The sequence below is a fragment of the Dipodomys merriami genome, unplaced genomic scaffold, assembly GCF_024711535.1.
Source record: "Dipodomys merriami isolate MVZ:Mamm:240054 unplaced genomic scaffold, mDipMer1.0.p SCAF_3, whole genome shotgun sequence".
Taxonomy (NCBI): domain Eukaryota; kingdom Metazoa; phylum Chordata; class Mammalia; order Rodentia; family Heteromyidae; genus Dipodomys; species Dipodomys merriami.
In genome coordinates this window covers 106,199,836-106,211,290 of record NW_027204492.1, presented here as the reverse complement: position 1 = coordinate 106,211,290, position 11,455 = coordinate 106,199,836, and positions in this window count along the sequence as shown.

The following is an 11,455-nucleotide window of genomic DNA, read 5'->3' as shown; positions in this document are numbered from 1 at the left end:
TACTGATTAATTAGAGACAAGAGTCCTTTGGGTTTCTCTACCTGGGCTGGCTTCGAACCTAAGTCCTCACATCTCAGTCTTGTGAGTTGCTACAATTATAGGTGTGAGCCACCAGTGTCTCTTTTCCCCATTCTCTGACACTGACAATCATATGCCATTGTCTAATTATTATTTTTCTTTTTAATTAAAACTTTGATTATAAGTGGCTGTACAAAGGTGTTTTAGTTCAACAAGTCAGATTATAAGTACGATGCGTCTTGAGCACTGTCGCCCCTTCCATCAACCTCCCCCATCTGTCCCAGCTCTACCCATCGCTCAAGTTACATAGTTCAGCTTTTAAATTCTTTTTTTATTTTTGGTCTGTCATGGGGCCTGAACTCTGGGCCTGGGCGCTGTCCCTCAGCTCTTCAGCTCAAGGCTAGCGCTCTACCACTTGAGCCACAGTGCCACTTCCGGCTTTTTCTGCTTATGTGGTGCAGAGGAATCGAACCCAGGGCCTCATGCATGCAAGGCAAGCGCTCTACCACTGAGCCACCTTCCCAGTCCCGTAAGTTCTTATTTTTAAATAACATAAAATTGATTTCTAATCTAATCTGGGAATTTCTGAATTTAAATGTGGGAGAATAGCTCATTTGTATTTATCATCACTACTACATTTAGTTTATTTCATCTTTAGCTTTGCCTTTTTATCTCATGAATATTTTCTATTAGGAGTATTTTCTTTGCTTAATTCTTAATTCTTCACTGCTTTGGAGGCTATATATACTTCCTTTTGATCTAGTATGATCTTTAAACATTCTGGGTCTGGTGAAGAATACATACAACTTGGGTCCTTTTTGATAGCACCAGGATTTGAACTCAAGGCCTCAAGCACCTGGCTAGGCAGGTGCTCTACCACTGAGCCACATCTGCAGCACTGTTTTTGCTGGTTACATAATGGCTTTTGATAGGGCCTTGTTTCCTGCCTAGACACATGCCTGGTGGCAATATACCTATGTTAAATTTCCCATCCTAGTTTGACATGACCGTCATGCATCACCCACCCAGCTCTTAGATAAGAAGGGATCTTGCAAACTTTTCTATTCAGCCACCCAAGTAGCTAAGATTACAAACATGATTCACCAGGCTCATACAAGGTGGGTTTTTTTTCCCAGTCCTGGGTCTTGAACTCAGGGCCTGGGCACTGTCCCTGAGTTTCTTTGCTCAAGGCTTGCACTCTACACTTGAGCCGCAGCGCCACTTCCAGCTTTTTCTGTGTATGTGGTACTGAGGAATCGAACCCAGGGCTTCATGCATGTTAGGCAAGCACTCTACCACTGAGCCACATTCTCAGCCCATACAAGGTGTTTTGATAGCAAGAAAGCTATCAAAAACGACTAGATAATAGCAAAACAACTCAGGAGCCAAACAAAATTAAGTTCCCACTGGCTACAGTTGAGACAACATGAACATCTACTTTATAGATAATTGCAGTGGACTGAGAAACAATAAAGAAGATTGCAGGGCTGGGTACTGGTGGCTCACACCTGTAATCCTAGCTACTCAGGAGGCTGATATCTGAGGATCATGATTCAAAGCCAACCTGAGCATGAAAGTCCATGAGACTCTTATCAAAAAATCGGAAGTAGAGCTCTGGCTCTAAGTGGTAGAGTGCTAGCCTTGAGCAGAAAAGCTCAGAGACCATGCCCAGGCCCTGAGTTCAAGCCCCACGACTGACCAAAAAGTGAAGATTGAATGTGTGAGTTCATAGCATTACCAAAAAAGGATCCTTTATTGTTTACCTTAAAAAAAAAACTTTTTGTTTTCCTTTGGAGAGGTTATCCATACAAACTATTTGGAAAGCTGTTAAATAAAATATTTAAGCAGAACAGCAACAATATTTTGGGTGCTGGCAATTGAAGCCATGTGCTTAGCTCTCATATGCTAAGCACAGACTCCACCACAGAGCCTCGCCCCCAGTCTTAGGACAACAATCATTTATAAAAAGCATTCTGTGGCCTGAATTGCTTGTCAGAATGTTAAACATGAAATAGTAACCTTAAGTTCTTTGTGATTCAGCCAAATTGAGCTCAGATTTATTTTCTTCCCTCTTTGTTATCCAAGTCTTAGATGTGGATAGAGATGAACTATGTAGGCTTTTAAAAATTGCCTTTGTAGTTTTCACATGAGTTTTCTACATGTGAATTGTTTGGGCCTTGCATTTGCTAAGCATGCATTCTATCACTTGATCCACTCAACCAGTACCTGTTTTTCTTGGTGATCTTCAAGATAAGCTCTTACTCTAGATCCTATATATAGTGTATACTGTGATCTTCCTATTTGTGCTTTCTTGTGTTGATGACAGGTGTACACCACTGTGCCTGGCCATTTGGTTGAGAAAGAATCTCATCAACTTGCCTTGAACTGCAGTCTCGGGATCTGTACCGCCTTTCCTGCCTGGGCTTCCGTAAAACCAGACTTGAGCCACCACACTTGAGCTTTTGTGTATAGTTTAACCAGATCCTTTTTCAAGACATGCACATCATGTTATATCTTTTCACCCTAGCTCACAGCAGGAGCTCAAGAGGTCAGACTGCCCAAACTCCATCATGGCCCTTAGATAAGTTACCTAACCTTCCTAGGCTTCAGTGTTCTTATTTGTAAATTGCTAATAAGAATTCCTAGCTGGGCACCCGTGGCTCACGCCTGTAATCCTAGCTATTCAGGAGGCTGAGATCTGAGGATCATGGTTTAGAGCCAGCCGGGGCAGGAAAATCCATAAGACTCTTATCTCCAATAAACCACTAGAAAACCAGAAGTGGTGCTGTGGCTCAAGTGGTAGAGAGGTCACCTTGAGGTGAAGAGCATAGGGACATCGCCCAGGCCCAGAGTTCAAGCCCCACAACCGGAAAAAAAAAAAAAAAAAAAGAATTCCTGTTAGGGATGTTAGTAGGGTGTATGACTCTGTATACATACAAATAAATCACATAGAATGATGTTGGTCTGTGTGTGGATGATACTGGTTAGCTACTGCAGAATTATAGAAGACCCTTTTTTTTTATCGATTGTGGGGCTTGAACTCAGGGCCTGGGCTCTGTCCCTGAGCTCTCTCGCTCAAGGCTAGCACTCTAGCACTTTGTGCCATAGCTCCACTTCTAATTTTCTGGTGGTTAATTGGAGATAAGTGTCTCTTAGACTTTCTTGCCTAGACTAGCTTTGGACCGCGAACCTCAGATCTCAGCCTCCTGAGTAGCTAGGATTACAGGTGTGAGCCACAGGTGCTAGGCAAGAGATGAAAGACACTTTGATCAATAGATCATCAGTTATCAATCTTTTTCTCCAAAAAGTCTAGCTATTTTTTTCATCTATCTCCATCTTCCATCTGAAAGCTAGTGCAACAGTGAAGTTTGGCTGTGTTTCCTTGGAGCAGAGCAGTTAAGAACTCCGGAGTGCGTCTGGTTAGGATGCTAGCTCCCCATTTGCTAGATTTGATCTGCAAGTCATTTGACTGCTCTGACCTTGACTGCCATTATCTGTGTAACTGCGGGACTCATGGGCCTTCCCTGTCCTTAGCATTTGTTGACTAAACTATGGGCCCTTCTTTTTATTTCTCCAACCTTTTGATTTCCAATCATAGTAGCCTCATCCTTAGCCAACTGTCTTACTCTTCTCTGAGTCTGTCACTCTGTCTCTGTCTGTCTGGCTCTCTTTGTCTCTCCTTCCACCCTGGGAAGGGGTGGTACTGGAGTTTCAACTCAAGAGTTTCATACTTGCTAGGCAGGTGCTCTACCACTTGAGACCTGCCCCAATCCTTTTTATGCTTCAAAAGTTATTGATCAAGTTCTGGGTGCCAGTGGCTCATGCCTGTAATCCTAGCAACTCAGGAGGCTGAGAACTGAGTACCACAGTTCAAAGCCAGTCCATGAGACTCTTATCTCCAATACACCAGCAGAAAACCGGAAGTGGCGCTGTGGCTCAAGTGGTAGAGCACTAGCCTTGAGCTGAAGCGCTCAGGGACAGCACCCAAGCCCAGAGTTCAAGCCCCACAACAAACAAAAAAGAAAAAAGTTATTTTCAGATAGGGTCCTGCTGCGCCTTGCTGCCTGGGGCCCATCTCAGACTGTGATTCTTCATCTATGCCTTCCATGTCGCTGAGATCATAGGCTTTTACAACCACACTCAGTCTATTAGTGAGGATTTCACTAACTTCTTTTGCCTAGGCTGGCCTTAAATCATGATCCTCATAACTTCTGCCTCCCGAGTATGTGAGAGTGGCTACTTTCTGGGCCACTGTGTGGGGCCTAAGTGTTGAGAAAACAGACGAACCCTTCTATGATAGTTCAATAAAGAACGCTAGAGTACCTAGGAGACTTCACTGACAACCTAACTCTGGTCTCTTTTGCTGTTAGCAGCTTCTTCTATGGAAGAACCAGAAGGGAGAGCATTTCTTCTCTTCTGAAGCTGCAGGGCTACAATTACAAGCTCGGAGCCGCCTGTGTGTGTATGGGGAGAGCCTGTCGGCTGCTTGAGAGTGGGGCTGTCATGTGGAATGAAGCAGGCTGTGTCCGGAGAGCAAATGCGTCCATACACCACCAGCACCACAAATTGAGCTCCTGACACCAGAAAACTTCAAAGCTGGCACTTTGTTGGATTTCTGTGAGGTATGGGTAAGAGAATTTTCACGAAGCAACGACAAGCACAAAGTTCAATGCAGGGCCCAAAAAAGGAGAATTATCTCCTGTCTTGCTGCTTGCCGGATTTTTCCCCCCTTGTAGTAAAGAATTGTTGCCAAGCGTGTCTATGTGTAGAGAGTTTACTCTCCCCCAGATGTGACAAGTTCTTCCCTTCTGAAGATACGCATCTTTCTCAAGCTTAGAAAAGTCATTTTTTTTCCCCCTAGAATATCTGTCACTGTTGCCTCGCTTGGCTAGAACCGCAAGTCCTGTTCTGTGCTGGTGCGTTCTCTGGTCCCCATCTCTCACGTCTCCGGGCATTCTCTCCCACCCCTGAGTGTTGGAGGGCCTCAGGACTTGGCCCTGGCCGAATTCTCCTACCCACACGAGTAGTTAACAGCCTTGTGCTGCGCCCAACCTTCCTGAGCTTGATAAGGCTCAATTGAGGGAGGAATCAAAGACACCGATGGCCAGAAGCCCGGCCCCTCTCTCCAGACCACCTGATTGATGGAGAGCGCTCGGCTATTCCCAGGCCCCCATGGTCTGGTGTATGCAACGTGTCACACACCAGTGTGTGTCACTCTGTGTGGAGCGAAGTTCTGAGGGATCTCAGAACCCGCTGCAGCTGGGATCTCAAACCAGGGGGCCAAGGGCATCATGGGAGAGCTTGCTGGCAACGCAGACTCTCAGGCCCCATCCTGGACGCTGGATTGGGATTGGCATTTTACAGTACTCCCCTCTCCCTCCAGGACTTCATCCACACATCCAAAGGTGAGAAGCCATGCTCAGAGTGCAGGCTCGGTTTAATTTTTCTTTACAGAGACCTTCCCTAAGCACCTAATAGAACTGACTTCTCCTGGTCTATCTTTTAGAGTTCTAGTTTCCATCTGTGGTGGCCATCACAATTTGCAATTACATATTATGTGTTTAAGGGTTTAATGGCTGTTTGCCCACTCTGAATTGACGATGTGACAGCCTTTATACCCTGCTTCTACATTCTTTATACCCTGTCCACAGTTGGTGTTCAATAGCACCCGATAAAGAACTGAATTTCCTCGTCACTTATCTGTGTTCTGGGAAAGAATCTCAAGAATGTCTCTCGTTTTTTTCCCTTATTTTTCTTTTTTTGCTACTAAGACTTGAACTTAGACATGGGCACTGTCCCTTGGTTTTCCACAGAAGGTCGATGCTCTACTGCTTCAGCCACACCTCCTCTTGCAGCTTGTTGGTGGTGAATTGGGCATAAGAATTTCATGCACGGGGCTGGGAAGGTGGCTCAGTGGTAGAGTGCTTGCCTTGCATGCCTGAGGCCTTGGGTTTGATTCCTTAGCACCACATAAGCAAAAAGAAAAAAGCCAGAAGTGGCACTGTGGCTCAAGTGGTAGAGCGCTAGCCTTGAGCTGAAGAGCTGAGGGACAGCGCCCAGGCCCAGAGTTCAGGCCCCACGACCGGACCCAAAAAAAAAAAAAAAAAAAAATTTCATGCACTTTCCTGCTCAGGTGAGTCAAAATGTCAATCAGTTGAATTTTCTGTAGTATCCTTCCTGTTCTTTACAGACTGAAATATGGGTTTTGGCTCTGCTTTGCCCTTGGATATTTGTTTATTTTTGGTGCTAGTACTGAACTTGAACTCAAGTTTTCATGCTCTTATTCCAATTTATTTCTGCTCAAGACTATAGACCATTTGAGCCATGTCTCCAATTCCAGCTTTTTTATTGCTGGTTAGAGATAAGACCCTCAAAGATGTCTGCCCAGGCTGGTTCTGGTTCTGAAATCTCAGCCTTCTGAGTAGCTTGGGTTACAGGTGTAAGCCACCATACCTTGCTTGAAATTTTCTTTTCTTCGCACTCCCCCCCCCCAGCTCTGCCATGAAATGTGACGTGGGTTGTGTCCCTGAGCCTCTCTGTGCTCAAGGCTAGCACTTTACCACTTGAGCTACAACGCTACTTCCAGCTTGTTCTGTGTATGTGGTACTGAGGAAGTGAACGCAGGGCTTCGTGCATGCTAGGCAAGTACTCTACCACTAAGCCACCTTCCCAGCCCTTGAAATTTTCTTACAGTCTGAGTTCTCTACCATTTTGCTTTTGTTTTCTCATTTGTCTTTTGCTTCTCATACATAGAGGTTATGATTATCAGCCTTTTTGGATTATTTCCTTTTCAGAGTTACTCAGGTTAGAACTCAGGGCCTCATGGTGGTTAGGGAGGTACCCTGCCATTATCCCATACCTCCATCCATTAGCAATCTTTTGAAGACATCTAATAATTTGGCTTTTCCTTTCCTTTTTTTTTTTCATTTGGTTGGTTTGGTTGGTGGTACTGGGGTTTGAACTCAGGGCCTCATGCTTGGTAAGCAGGTACTCTACCACTGAGCTAAGCCTCCAGCCCCTAGTTTGGCTTTTTCTTCTGGCTCTGAAAGTAAATAATGTTCAGGTATATTTTCAATATTCCTGTCTTCTGAGTTGTTACACATTGACAGGCACTTCTAGTCCCCATTTGAGCTTATAATCAGCTTTGTGTACTGAACTTTGCCATCTCATTTTATCTTCTTCCTCTCCTCTTTGGTACTGGTAGCTAGAGTTCATCAATGGAATGGTTCGCCTTATCTCTGTAATCACCTTAATGATCAGTGGGAGGACATAGCAACCAGTACCAGTGTTACCTTGCCTCCACCCAGAAATTTCTAGGATTGTTCGCTCACTCTCACTGTAAAAACACAGTGGTGAGGCAATGGTGGCTCACATCTGTAATTGTAGCTATTTGGTCATCTGAGATGAGGAAGATTACAGTCTGAGACCAGCTCAGGCAGAATAGTCCTCAAGACTCCACATCTAAGGAAAGTAGCTGGACACAGTGGTGCATGCCTTTGATCTCAGCAACTGCCAGAAGCCTCAAGTAGGTGGATGGACTTCAGGAGTCTATGTGGGTAGGAAGTGAAATTCTATCTTAAAAATATGCCAGGCTCTGGGCTGGGAAGGTGGCTCAGTGGTAGAGCGCTTGCCTTGCATGCATGAGGCCCTGGGTTCGATTCCTCAGCACCACATAAGCAAAAAGAAAAAAGCCGGAAGTGGCGCTGTGGCTCAAGTGGTAGAGCGCTAGCCTTGAGCTGAAGAGCTGAGGGACAGCGCCCAGACCCAGAATTCAGGCCCCATGACTGGTGAGCTCCAATGGCTCACACCTGTAATCTTACCTACTCAGGAGGCTGAGATCTGAGCATCACAGTTTAAAGCCAGCCCAGGCAGTAAAGTTCATGAGACTCATATCTCCAATTAACTACTCAAAAAAAGCTGGAAGTTGTACTGTGTCAAGTGGTAGGGCACTAGCCTTTAGCACAAAGAAGATCAGGGGCAGTGCCCAGGCACTGAGTTCAAGCCCCAGGCCTCTAGCAAAAACAAACAAAAACAACAACAAGGCCAAGGTGCAGGTGACCAACACCTGTAATGCTAGCTACTTGGGAGACTGAGATCTGGAGGATCCAGGTTCAAAGTCAATCTGAGCAGTAACTCCACAACATGCAATCTTCAAAAAACATAAACAACAAAAAGTTGAACTGGAGGCATGGTAGAACACCCTCCAAGAAAGCAAACAGAGTGGGAATTTGAGGGCCAGAGTTGAAGCCATGGTACCAGCAAAAATATTATCATGAGCATCAGCAGCAGCAGCAGCAGCAGCAGCAGCAGCAGCAGCAAACAGGGCTGGAGGCATGGCTCAGCAATAGAACACCAGCCTAGCAAGTGCAAAACTCCAAGTTCAAATCCCACGTACTTAAAAAAAAAGTGTGTGGGGGGGTGGGTGCCAATGGCTCATGCCTGCAATCCTAGCTACTCAGGAGGCTGAGATCAGAGGATCGCAGTTCAAAGACAGCCTAGGCAGGAAAGTCTGTGAGATTATCTCCAATTAACCACCAGAAAACCAGAAGTGGCGCTATGGCTCAAGTGGTAGAGCGCTAGCCTTGAGCTGAAGAGCTGAGGGACAGCATCCAGGCCCAGAGTTCAGGCCCCACGACTGACCAAAAAAAAAAAAAAAGGTCAGTGACATGGAGAGGACAGAAATGGACAAAACTCAGTAACGAAGCTGCCCGCTTTCCAGTGTAGCTACTGCTGCTGGGAGGTGAATGTCCCATCCTTGGGCTACTAAAGGGTTAAAGAACATATTTGGTTAACACGAACAACACATTTATTTAAAACAAACAAACAAACACAAAACTCATCCTCCAGTTCTCTTTCCTGAAACATTCTACAAGGTGAGGAATGAATCTGTTTGACTCAGCCTAACTCCGTTTACCTTCCATTACTTTCAAGGGTGCTCACAATTTTACATCATGCTGTCAATCTCTCACTATCTTAATGGGGTTTTATTCTTTTCCTATAAGGTCATGGGATATTTTAGTGAGAAGTTGTGAGACATTTCACCAGGAGACTGTAAAATCCATTTTCTCTTATCCTCTTTTAACAAAGCAGATCCACAGAATATTCATGAATATGTTTCTTTTTCCCTGACATCTGCTCCCATAGCTCTGTCAGTGAGGAATTTATCATTCCCAAAGCATTCCATATGCTTTTCCACTCCGCATTTACCCATGAAATTTCCCCTGGCACAATTCCTCTTCATTTTTGGCCTCTAGCAAGTCAAGAACAGGATGTTTCAACCACCCCTTTGTTTTGAGCCTGAGGACACTGACTTCATTTTTGTGAGTATAAACATTTTAATCTGAATTATACCAACATGGATGAAAAAAATGTTTTGAGACAAGAGTTTTGATAGGGAGCCAGGCTAACCTTGAACTTGAGTGTCTCTGGCCTCAGCCTCTCGTCTGCTAGGATTACAGGCATGCAACACCACACCCAGCTCCAATAGGGATATTTTGTGAAAAATGAATTTCTGAGCAAACTCAAATCCACTTTTCATAATATCAATGTTCTACATAATGAAGATAAACTATTCTTAGTATTGCTTTCATGTCTTTTTTGCTTTTTAAAATTTATTGTGGGGGCTGGGAAGGTGGCTCAGTGGTAGAGTGCTTGTCTTGCATACATGAGGCTCTGGGTTGGATTCCTCAGCACCACATAAGCAGAAAAAGCTGGAAGTGGCACTGTGGCTCAAGTGGTAGAGCGCTAGCCTTGAGCTGAAGAGCTGAGGGACAGCGCCCAGGCCCAGAGTTCAGGCCTAACAACCGACAAAAATAAATAAATAACTAAATAAAAATTATTTTGCGGGTTAATCATCATTTATTTACTAGTGTGTCTATTGCTTTATCCAAGTTATTTTCATCTTGAGAATTCTGATTCACATATTACCACAATGATTGTTGAAAATTTTTGTCCTAAGAATTTTTTTTGGCCAGTCCTGGGGAACTGACCTTGAGCTTTTTTGCTCAAATCTAGTGCTCTACCACTTGAGCCACGGTTCCATTTCTGGCTTTTTGATGATTAATTGGAGATAAGATGCTCACAGACTTGCCTGCCCAGGCTAGTTTTGAATCTCAATGATGGCATGAGCCACCAACGCCTGGCCCTAATGAATTTTTTAAAGGAGCAATCATTTCTTTGGTTCACAGTATTTTGGGTCATGGTTTCAGAGTTCAGTCCATGGTTCCTCGGTCCCCATACACTTGGACAGAACTTCAATGCAACAGGGCCTGTGGTGAAGGAACTTCTTCACCTCATGACAAACAGCAAGCGGAGAAAACAATGAGAAGGGCCCAGGATATGATACAGTCGCCCAAAACACAAGACCGGGTTATCTACTTCCTCTAACTAGGCACCCCCGCTCCTTCCATTTCTACCCCCCACCCCACCCCCACCATCAGCTGGGAACCCAGGCTTGACCACATGACTGTGGTGTCCCAATGAATTTTTTAAATATTTTAACATCTTAGAAGGTACGGTTCCCGTCATGATTTCTACAGGTTTGTTAAGGTTGCAAACTTTGTGGGCCTAAATTTTGTCGAGATATGATTGTCCTGATCATTTCTAGTTGATAACAAATATAGCAGACACTATCTACCTGTATCTGTTTAGCATTCACCATTCAGACCATGAGAATGCAATTGGTCCATTAAGAGGCCCTGAGTTTTGCGCCCCAGTTCCAGCAGATATATAGTTATACACATTTACTACCAATTATATAGCAATGTATATGTATTATACACTGAAGAAATGTAGTGCGTTTCACAATTAGGGGCATGTAAAAATTATGGTATAACCATATTATGGAACACAAAGTAATCACTAAAAACACTAATTTCAAAGAAATATTAATGACATTCGAATCAACTTTTATGTGAAGACAGAGGATACAAAACTAACTACACTTACTTCAGCAACACTGATTCCTCGGAGCCAGTTTCCATTGAGTTTATTTTCCTGTCTAGGGGTCACTTTCCTGCTCCTTCTAGTAGTTCTGGATTCTCAATTCTCCCCGTAGATTCTTGAGACTTGCCTGCACATTCTGTAGTATCTGTTCCCTTCCCTCTCTACTGTATGCAACCACTGATGTCTCTGTCCTGTTTTTAAAATTGTTTTCATTTGTTTTTTGAGATGAGTCTTAGTATGTTGCCCATCTAGCCTGGCATTCCTGAGCTCATGAAGTTCTCTTGCCTCAGCCTCCCAAGTGGCCAGGTTTACAAGTTACACTCTACCATACATAACTAGCTCTTCTTTATTTTGAAGCCTAGATTCCTAGACATCAGCCCTAAACTGGCATCCGTAGTGATCAGCCAATGATTGGTAAAAAGTTGTGGTTAAACACCTTGAGCCTGGAGAATGCATGCGCTTATAAGCTTGAGCAGTTCCCAAATCCATTCTA